Source organism: Cicer arietinum, chromosome 3 (assembly GCF_000331145.2).
Source record: "Cicer arietinum cultivar CDC Frontier isolate Library 1 chromosome 3, Cicar.CDCFrontier_v2.0, whole genome shotgun sequence".
In the NCBI taxonomy this organism is placed as follows: domain Eukaryota; kingdom Viridiplantae; phylum Streptophyta; class Magnoliopsida; order Fabales; family Fabaceae; genus Cicer; species Cicer arietinum.
In genome coordinates, this window is record NC_021162.2 from 35,784,894 (window position 1) to 35,795,092 (window position 10,199).

A 10,199-nucleotide genomic window follows, 5' to 3' on the forward strand; every position below is an offset into this window, starting at 1 on the left:
TTAAGACGGTTACAATTTAGGAGGTGATAGATGATCAAAGCATCATTTGCAGAGACATACTCGTGGCTTCCAGAGTGAGGAAGGAGAGTATGTTGGCTCATACTTTTGAAGACTTTTGGAAGGGGCTTGAGATATGTGGAGAGGTAACGAGTAGATCCTTCTTGAAACAAGTCAGAGAGTACTTCAGTTTCTTTGAGGTTCAGAGCCAAGTACCACTTGTTGCCAAAAATGGAAGGTCCTTCCGTAGGCAATCGGAGGATGGAAGCTAGGATATCTAGAGTCAACCTTATCTCGATTCCCTTAATGTTGGATATGATGAGCAATTTATCGGAGAAGGTTTTGGCATTACAGTAGAAAGCTCTGACAACATCTGGATAGTAATGCTCAGATGTTTGTAGAAAAGAGGTCCAACCTAGAGCATCAATATGATGCTGGACATTATTGCCATTGACTATGAGTTTGTCAAATACAAAAACTCTTTCGATTCCAATAGGGCGTTTAGCCCATTTGTCTTTGAAATTTTTGGGTGAAATAAGAGGAAGTGTGTTTGGTTTTGATTTTTTGGAGGGTGGAGATGCTTCAGATGTGGATAGAGATGAACGTTTTAGATTGGGAGAACGTTTTGAATTTGGTAAGGGGGAAGATGTATGAATTGGGGAGGTTTCTGGGATTGGAGAATGTTGTTGAGGATGTGAAGGAGAGGACGACCGAGTAGGAGAACGTTCTTGATGTGAAAAACGTTCTTGTTGTGGAGAAGGAGAGGGAATACGAACTGGAGAACGTTCTGGAGTTAGGGCTGGGGAACATTTTGGAAACAGAGAATGTTATGGAGAGGCGAGTTCAGTGGGTTTCCAGTTTTGTTTGGGTGTACGCGTTTTCGTTCTTTGGGGATTTTTGAGTTTGTTTCTAGCCAGGAATTGTGCAATGGTCATTGTGGTTTTCGTTTTCATAGAACGTGGTGTTGGTTTTTTAGATTGAAAGGAAGGTTGAGATAGTTTAGGAAGAGAGGAGAAGATTTCATTGATCAGTCCCCTTTTATGATTTGGAGGCATTGATTGAGAAGGTTCATAGGAGAAAGAAGATTTTGATGGAGTGATGGGTTGGGTTTTTGCTTTCTCTGTAGCAGTTGTGTGAAGGGGAGTATCAGATGAGTCATCAGTCTCAGAATCGGAGATGATGAAGTAGAATGGTTTTACAGTGGTGACTGTTGAGGTTGCAATGCCGAGGTTCCAATGCCTGATTGTACTTTCATAGAACGTCTTTTTGGTATCGTAGGTTTTTGCATATGTGGGGGAACTTGGCGAGATTAGGAGGGGGACATGTGTAGAGCGGTGGAATAACAGTGGACAAAGGATTGAGATTGATAGGGTTACCGAAATGGTTTGTTGTAGTCAGAAGCAGGCAGAGAAAACCGTTCTGGAAAAGTCTCAGATACGGAGAGCTTTCTCAAGCCCAAGCCCGACCGAGTCGGCCACCGACGGGCCGAACAACGGCGGCGGCTGCATGCGTGGTGGTCAATTTTGCATGCATTTTTCCTCCTTTACAAAATTGGGGTACCCCTTGGGGTACACCCCAAGTACCATACCTCCACCTTATATACCTTACTAGTGTGTGATATCCCTCATATGTGGGACTTCCTTATTTTTCAATTCACAACAACACTAGTTCTCATTAATGTCATCATTATTTCCAATAAAATTCCATTAATATCATCATCATTTCCAATATTTATAATTAGAATTGTACAAGGAGAATCTCTTAATTAAGGAAATAAATCTGAACTAAATCCAACCTATATCAAACCTAATTATAAAAACAAGGAATAACATATCTTAATAATAACAAACTAAATCTTTGCATGTCTCAACAATACACAAGAGCGAATACACTTATACAATGGTAGAAACCACTCAATTTCTAATTTTGCCAAAAATCCTTTCAAAGGGGTAGAAGTATTTATTTATAGAGTGGTGATATAAGAGATTGGATCTAAAAACACTACTTAACAACTAATCATATAACTATAAAATAGTAACTACTAGCCACCTAAGCTTAAAACAAAAATATGATGATAAACTAGTAAAGGTTTATTTCTACCTACATCTTCGTAATTCCTAACAATATGCTACTGTTGTTCTCTTATTTTGTAGGAAGGAATAAGTATAATGGACATTTGAATCAAATGGTTGCCAATATATTATGCGTTCACACGGACACTTGTTTAAGATTTGGATGACGCTGATATTATATGGTAAGCTCTTTGATCGAAAATTGTCACATAGATACTTCAACTAATAATTGGTTGACTTATGTTATTCTCTTGGTTTTGTAGCCTGATCAGTGTATCAGTGCGGATTGAGCTAAACTACACTTTCAAAGCCTCAGTTGCTGAACTACAAAAAGAAAAAAATTGAAGAAGTATGCTTTTATTTAACTTTTTCATAGCCTTTGTTTGAGTTGTCTTTATAAATACAAATTAGGCTTGCATGTTTTAATTAGATGGAGTTTAGTGAATGGTATGTTCGAAATGGTAAGTCTTCTCCAAATTGTAATGTTGCTTGTGTTTGCTTATAATGAAGAGGCCTTTTGGATTAATTTGATGCTTTCTTATCAGTGTACTATTACTCTCCTATTGTTTCTCAAAATTATTCATTGAAGTGATTGTTAATCAATTTTTATATAGAAACAAAATTGTTAGTTTGGAAGTAATTTTTCAACGTGTACTCATAATTATGACTTGTTAGATAAATGCTTTGGTGCTTATTTTAAATTTTGACATCAAATTATGAAGAATTTTAGTCGGCATTAATACTACTGAACCAACGCAACTTGTGATATACATCCCAATTGATTATCTGACTATACTTTCTCATTCATTAATTGCATCTTAAATTTTCCAGGTGCATGTTAGCATATCAAGTCATGACATTCGTTCATTGTAATTTTGAATATTTTAACTAAGTATATGTTTTTTCCAGCCAATTGATGCTCCAAGTGAGCTTAATTTGTTTATGGATACAAGATGATCAACCGACATTTTATGTATTTTGAGTTGTATTACTATAATAGATATTTAAATGTACTATGATTATATTTTTAATGAAAGGTTTTGAGTAGTTTTCATACTATTTTTATTTATTTTGCATTTGTTGTAACATTAGATCTATTTCTAACAATTCTTTTTTTTTTGTTTTTGTAATTTTAAGTTATATATGGAGGCAAGAAGTAAAATCATCATAAATAGTTTAGGTAAAAAACTTCTTTAGTTCGAGGTTTTAAAACTATTGCAATTTAAGTGTAACAAGTAGAGGAGGTTAAAAACTCCCAAAATATTAAATTGGCCACAATCTTTTAGTAACATTTAGATGGGTTGAAAACTCTTGCAAAATAAATATTGTACACAGTGGAGGTTATAAACCCCACAAAATAATCGTTTCGATATATGTGTGATATCAGTAGAGTTGTTAGTAAAGTTCCAAAGTCTCAAGTCTTCTCTCAAACATCTCATAGTAATTTATAATATTATGTCTCTATTGAAATAAAGTTTTTAAATTCCCGATCCATTGTTTTAGTGGGTTTAAGGGAGGGAGCTTAGGGGCTCATAAGCCAAATATTTTGTTAATTGTGATATATTTTTTAAATTTTTTTATTTTTCTCGAAAAAATATCGAAAGAGTTTCTCAAGAAAATCTAATATATTTATTTTGTGTGTAGTGTATTGGTTTATTTGTATCACATATCTTTGGTCTCTACTTCCTCAATCTTTTATTACAAGATACATATTGAAAATAAATTAGTAGAAGCAATACAAATTCTATTAACGGACAATGGTTTGATAAATTTAGTGTTGTTTGGTTGACTAATGAAGTTGCTTTGGGTGGAGAAGCACGTCCATTTTTTATTTGCAAACACATCAAATTAAACATATCAAAATATAAAAAAGAAATATCAAATCAAATATTTCAAAAAACAAAGTTTACTTGTCATATATAACTCAAATAGAAAAAATTCAGAAATCAAAATACATAAAGAATGAAAAAAAAAAAAAAAAGTAAGAGAGAAGAACAAAACAGAACATACTAGTTATGCACATACGAAGAACGGAAGAAACTATGAATGCTAATTGCTAATCCAAATTGTGGTGAGAAAGAATTATTTTGGGAATGATTTGAAAGCAAGTTCAAATTTGGAATGATTGCAATTAATGTCAATTGATAAAAGGAATGTTGTGATTGTATTCTTTTGAAATTTTAGTCATATTTTTTTTTTTCAAATGTGTGTATGAATGATACCATGATTAAGTCAAATAATAGTAATTCTTTTTACTCTGTATGTTTTTCTTTAAGAATTGGCAGTTGCTAGAGAGGTTATATTGATTTTTTTAATATTTGAAGTCGATTTATATTTTTCAAACAACTTTATCGTTAGAAGTATCTATTATTTTAATCAATTCAGTTTTATTGTAGTTGATTTTTATTTTTAAAATTACTTCATGCTTTCTTTTTTAATTTAATTTAATTTTAAGTTTTTTCATTTTATATATTTTTATTATTCTCTCTTTACATAATTTTAAATAAATAATTTTAAATTTATTTTCACTAAATATAATATATATTTGGTATCAGCTTATATTTTTTTTATTTATGTCATTGTTAATGGAAATGATTTATTACATGTCTGATTTTAACATCATTCTAGAGAGGGTGTACGGGTTGAGTTGGACCGATTTTGACAAAATTCGATACCCGATCCAATCGATTATCTTAGAGTTGGGTTAAGTTCTAAATCCATATTTTTTCATATAACCTGAACCGACCCGATCAAGAACAGGTTGGGTTGGCGATACATAAATAATAACCTATTTTTTATTTTACGGAAAAATATATTGAATGAGAATATATTTAATACTTGAATGTTTCAAAAACTATAAAATTTCAATCACATCATTCAATTTTTTAAAAAAACCAACAACCTCTCACACAAAAAAAAAAATCAATCTTCAAATACATAAATAAATTCAACAACAATAAGCTATTATAATTCTAAACAACATCAACTTCAAGTTCAAACACTTAACAAGTTCCTTATATTATGAAAGGTGTAACACCCCGTTTTTCAAAGCGAGGGTATATTTTTTTTTTCTAAAAGTAATTAAAAACGAACAAAGAAATAAATCAGGAAATGCTTTTGGATAAATAATTGAGTCATTATAATTTACAAGCAGCGGAAAAGTTTCTCCAATTACAAATCCAAAACATTTCTACATAAACATCAAATGGTACATGGAACCCATTCAAAGATGATATAAAACTGATAATATTTGTATAAGTACAGTTTTCCAAAACTAAAATACTCCAAACCAAAAAGAAGGACCCCTAGTCCCTATACATCATCCTAATCTGATCATCCTACCAAAAACTATACACCCTGAGTAATCTCCACGCGCCCCGTGAGATCCTCCTAACACAACCGCAGTCAAGCATTCCCATCTCCATCCCTGTCCGTAGGGTACGAACCAGTAGGGCCGTCCTGACTCTCATCTGAGGGCAAAGCCCAGATTTCCACAATAGTGTAAAGGGTCACCAACCAGAAAATAACAGTTAACACATAGCAATTAAGTTTTTGAATGCTCAAAACAACTTTTTAACTAAGCATGCACCTTAACAGGATTTTCAATATGCGAAAAGTTCATACAGTACATTGCCAATGAAAATGAAGGTAAAATGCAGTTCTCGATCTCCTAATTAACACATAATAAAACAAGACATGGATAGATTCATGAGCAATTAATCATACAACTAAAAAAATTCCCGATCCATTGTTTTAGTGGGTTTAAGGGAGGGAGCTTAGGGGCTCATAAGCCAAATATTTTGTTAATTGTGATATATTTTTTAAATTTTTTTATTTTTCTCGAAAAAATATCGAAAGAGTTTCTCAAGAAAATCTAATATATTTATTTTGTGTGTAGTGTATTGGTTTATTTGTATCACATATCTTTGGTCTCTACTTCCTCAATCTTTTATTACAAGATACATATTGAAAATAAATTAGTAGAAGCAATACAAATTCTATTAACGGACAATGGTTTGATAAATTTAGTGTTGTTTGGTTGACTAATGAAGTTGCTTTGGGTGGAGAAGCACGTCCATTTTTTATTTGCAAACACATCAAATTAAACATATCAAAATATAAAAAAGAAATATCAAATCAAATATTTCAAAAAACAAAGTTTACTTGTCATATATAACTCAAATAGAAAAAATTCAGAAATCAAAATACATAAAGAATGAAAAAAAAAAAAAAAAGTAAGAGAGAAGAACAAAACAGAACATACTAGTTATGCACATACGAAGAACGGAAGAAACTATGAATGCTAATTGCTAATCCAAATTGTGGTGAGAAAGAATTATTTTGGGAATGATTTGAAAGCAAGTTCAAATTTGGAATGATTGCAATTAATGTCAATTGATAAAAGGAATGTTGTGATTGTATTCTTTTGAAATTTTAGTCATATTTTTTTTTTTCAAATGTGTGTATGAATGATACCATGATTAAGTCAAATAATAGTAATTCTTTTTACTCTGTATGTTTTTCTTTAAGAATTGGCAGTTGCTAGAGAGGTTATATTGATTTTTTTAATATTTGAAGTCGATTTATATTTTTCAAACAACTTTATCGTTAGAAGTATCTATTATTTTAATCAATTCAGTTTTATTGTAGTTGATTTTTATTTTTAAAATTACTTCATGCTTTCTTTTTTAATTTAATTTAATTTTAAGTTTTTTCATTTTATATATTTTTATTATTCTCTCTTTACATAATTTTAAATAAATAATTTTAAATTTATTTTCACTAAATATAATATATATTTGGTATCAGCTTATATTTTTTTTATTTATGTCATTGTTAATGGAAATGATTTATTACATGTCTGATTTTAACATCATTCTAGAGAGGGTGTACGGGTTGAGTTGGACCGATTTTGACAAAATTCGATACCCGATCCAATCGATTATCTTAGAGTTGGGTTAAGTTCTAAATCCATATTTTTTCATATAACCTGAACCGACCCGATCAAGAACAGGTTGGGTTGGCGATACATAAATAATAACCTATTTTTTATTTTACGGAAAAATATATTGAATGAGAATATATTTAATACTTGAATGTTTCAAAAACTATAAAATTTCAATCACATCATTCAATTTTTTAAAAAAACCAACAACCTCTCACACAAAAAAAAAAATCAATCTTCAAATACATAAATAAATTCAACAACAATAAGCTATTATAATTCTAAACAACATCAACTTCAAGTTCAAACACTTAACAAGTTCCTTATATTATGAAAGGTGTAACACCCCGTTTTTCAAAGCGAGGGTATATTTTTTTTTTCTAAAAGTAATTAAAAACGAACAAAGAAATAAATCAGGAAATGCTTTTGGATAAATAATTGAGTCATTATAATTTACAAGCAGCGGAAAAGTTTCTCCAATTACAAATCCAAAACATTACTACATAAACATCAAATGGTACATGGAACCCATTCAAAGATGATATAAAACTGATAATATTTGTATAAGTACAGTTTTCCAAAACTAAAATACTCCAAACCAAAAAGAAGGACCCCTAGTCCCTATACATCATCCTAATCTGATCATCCTACCAAAAACTATACACCCTGAGTAATCTCCACGCGCCCCGTGAGATCCTCCTAACACAACCGCAGTCAAGCATTCCCATCTCCATCCCTGTCCGTAGGGTACGAACCAGTAGGGCCGTCCTAACTCTCATCTGAGGGCAAAGCCCAGATTTCCACAATAGTGTAAAGGGTCACCAACCAGAAAATAACAGATAACACATAGCAATTAAGTTTTTGAATGCTCAAAACAACTTTTTAACTAAGCATGCACCTTAACAGGATTTTCAATGTGCGAAAAGTTCATACATTACATTGCCAATGAAAATGAAGGTAAAATGCAGTTCTCGATCTCCTAATTAACACATGATAAAACAAGGCATGGATAGATTCATGAGCAATTAATCATACAACTAAAAATGAGGATTTTCACTGAGCCAATCGATTGGGCAATCGATTGGGGTGAAGATTTTTAATGGAAACAGAAACCTGGGCTGAATTCAATCGATTGGTAAATCGATTGATTGGTTCCTGAGCCCCTGGTCTCGAGCCAATCGATTTCCTAATCGATTTGGTGAGGGATTCTTAATGAAAACAGAATCCTGGGCTGAATTCAATCGATTGGTAAATCGATTGATTGGTTCCTGAGCCCCTGACTTAAGGCCTAATCGATTGGGCAATCGATTTCTTAACTGATTCCTTTGAAAATTGTTTTCGAAATCGATTGGCTAATCGATTTTGTGAATTGGCCAAGTCCCTGTTTACCCATCCAATCGATTGGGAAATCGATTTCCCTGATCAGTTTTCCAAAAATTCATGAATTAACCTAAGTCATTCCTAATCAAGTTCACCACTTAACACTTAGCAATTTCTACGCGATTACTACGACACACAAAGGTTCGATAACCATCATACTCACACACAATACACAACACATAGCACTTAACACCTTCATCTCAGTTATCACGATAAATCAAAATTCGAATCACTCAATCATAAACTCAAATCAAACATGACTCGCGTGCCAGGCACCCTAATGCAATGCGTATATGCCAAAATGCATGGACTCGGAATTCCAAACCAAAACCCTCCTCGAAGGGCCGTAAATCATAATTGTACCGCCTATCGCAGGCCAAAGTACCAATTACCGAGGTGCCACCTATCACGGGTCAGCACGATTTACTAAAATGCGTAAATCATAAACGTACCACCTATCACGGGTCAGTACAGTTTACCGAGGTGTCACCTATCACGGGTCAACACGATTTACTAAAAGAAAAAGCGGAAATCGTAAATGTACCACCTATCACGGGTCAGTACAGTTACCATGGTGTCACCTATCACGGGTCAACACGATTTACTAAAAGAAAAAGCGGGAATCGTAAATGTACCACCTATCACGGGTCAGTACAGTTACCATGGTGTCACCTATCACGGGTCAACACGATTTACTAAAAGAAAAAGCGGGAATCGTAAACGTACCGCCTATCACAGACCAGTACTGTTTACCTAGGTGCCACCTATCACGGGTCAGCACAATCCACCAAAAATGTAAATCGTAAATGTACCACCTATCACGGGTCAGTACAGTTACCATGGTGTCACCTATCACGGGTCAACACGATTTACTAAAAGAAAAAGCGGGAATCGTAAACGTACCGCCTATCACAGACCAGTACTGTTTACCTAGGTGCCACCTATCACGGGTCAGCACAATTCACCAAAAACGTAAATCGTAAATGTACCACCTATCACGGGTCAGTACAGTTTACCAAGGTGTCACCTATCACGGGTCGACACAATTTACCAAATGAAATGCATGAGCATACACAGACTCCATTCACAACAATCGTTAAGCAAATGCAGATATTAAAAGATTCCCCATTTTTAATACCCATTTAACTTAAACGACTTTCAAACAACATTAATTAAATAAGTCATTAAGAGATTCCCCGTTCTTAATACCGATTTAACTTAATGATTTTCAAAACAAAACGTTAAGCAAACAGTCATATTAAGAGATTCCCCATTCTTAATACTCATTTACCGAAACGATTTTCAAAAACGATAGTTAAGTAACCGAGACATTAAGAGATTCCCCATTCTCAACGCCCAGTTAACTTAAGCATTTTCCTCAAATACACATTAAGCAAACTGAGGTATTAAAAGATTCCCCATTTTTAATACTCGTTTAACTCTAATGGTTTTCAAATTCCACAGAAACAAATTCAAACATACTTTCACATTCAAACCATAATTCACAACAACCACACCAATTAACAAACATCAAGTTTCATTTACCCATAATCATACACAATGACATTCAAATTCATTTACCACGAAACATTCATCACTATAAACAAAACCTAACTCTAAGGTTTTTACCCATAACGCACTAGTTTCGTTTTTCCCCAAATCGATACATTTAACCCTAACAAATTCCTTCCCACACAACTACAGATAAGTCCCTAATGCAAGCTAGAAGTTTGGAAGGAGCCCTTACCTCAAAGTCAGCTTTATCGAGTGTTTCCGGTTCCGCGAGAAATTCCGGTAAAATCTCC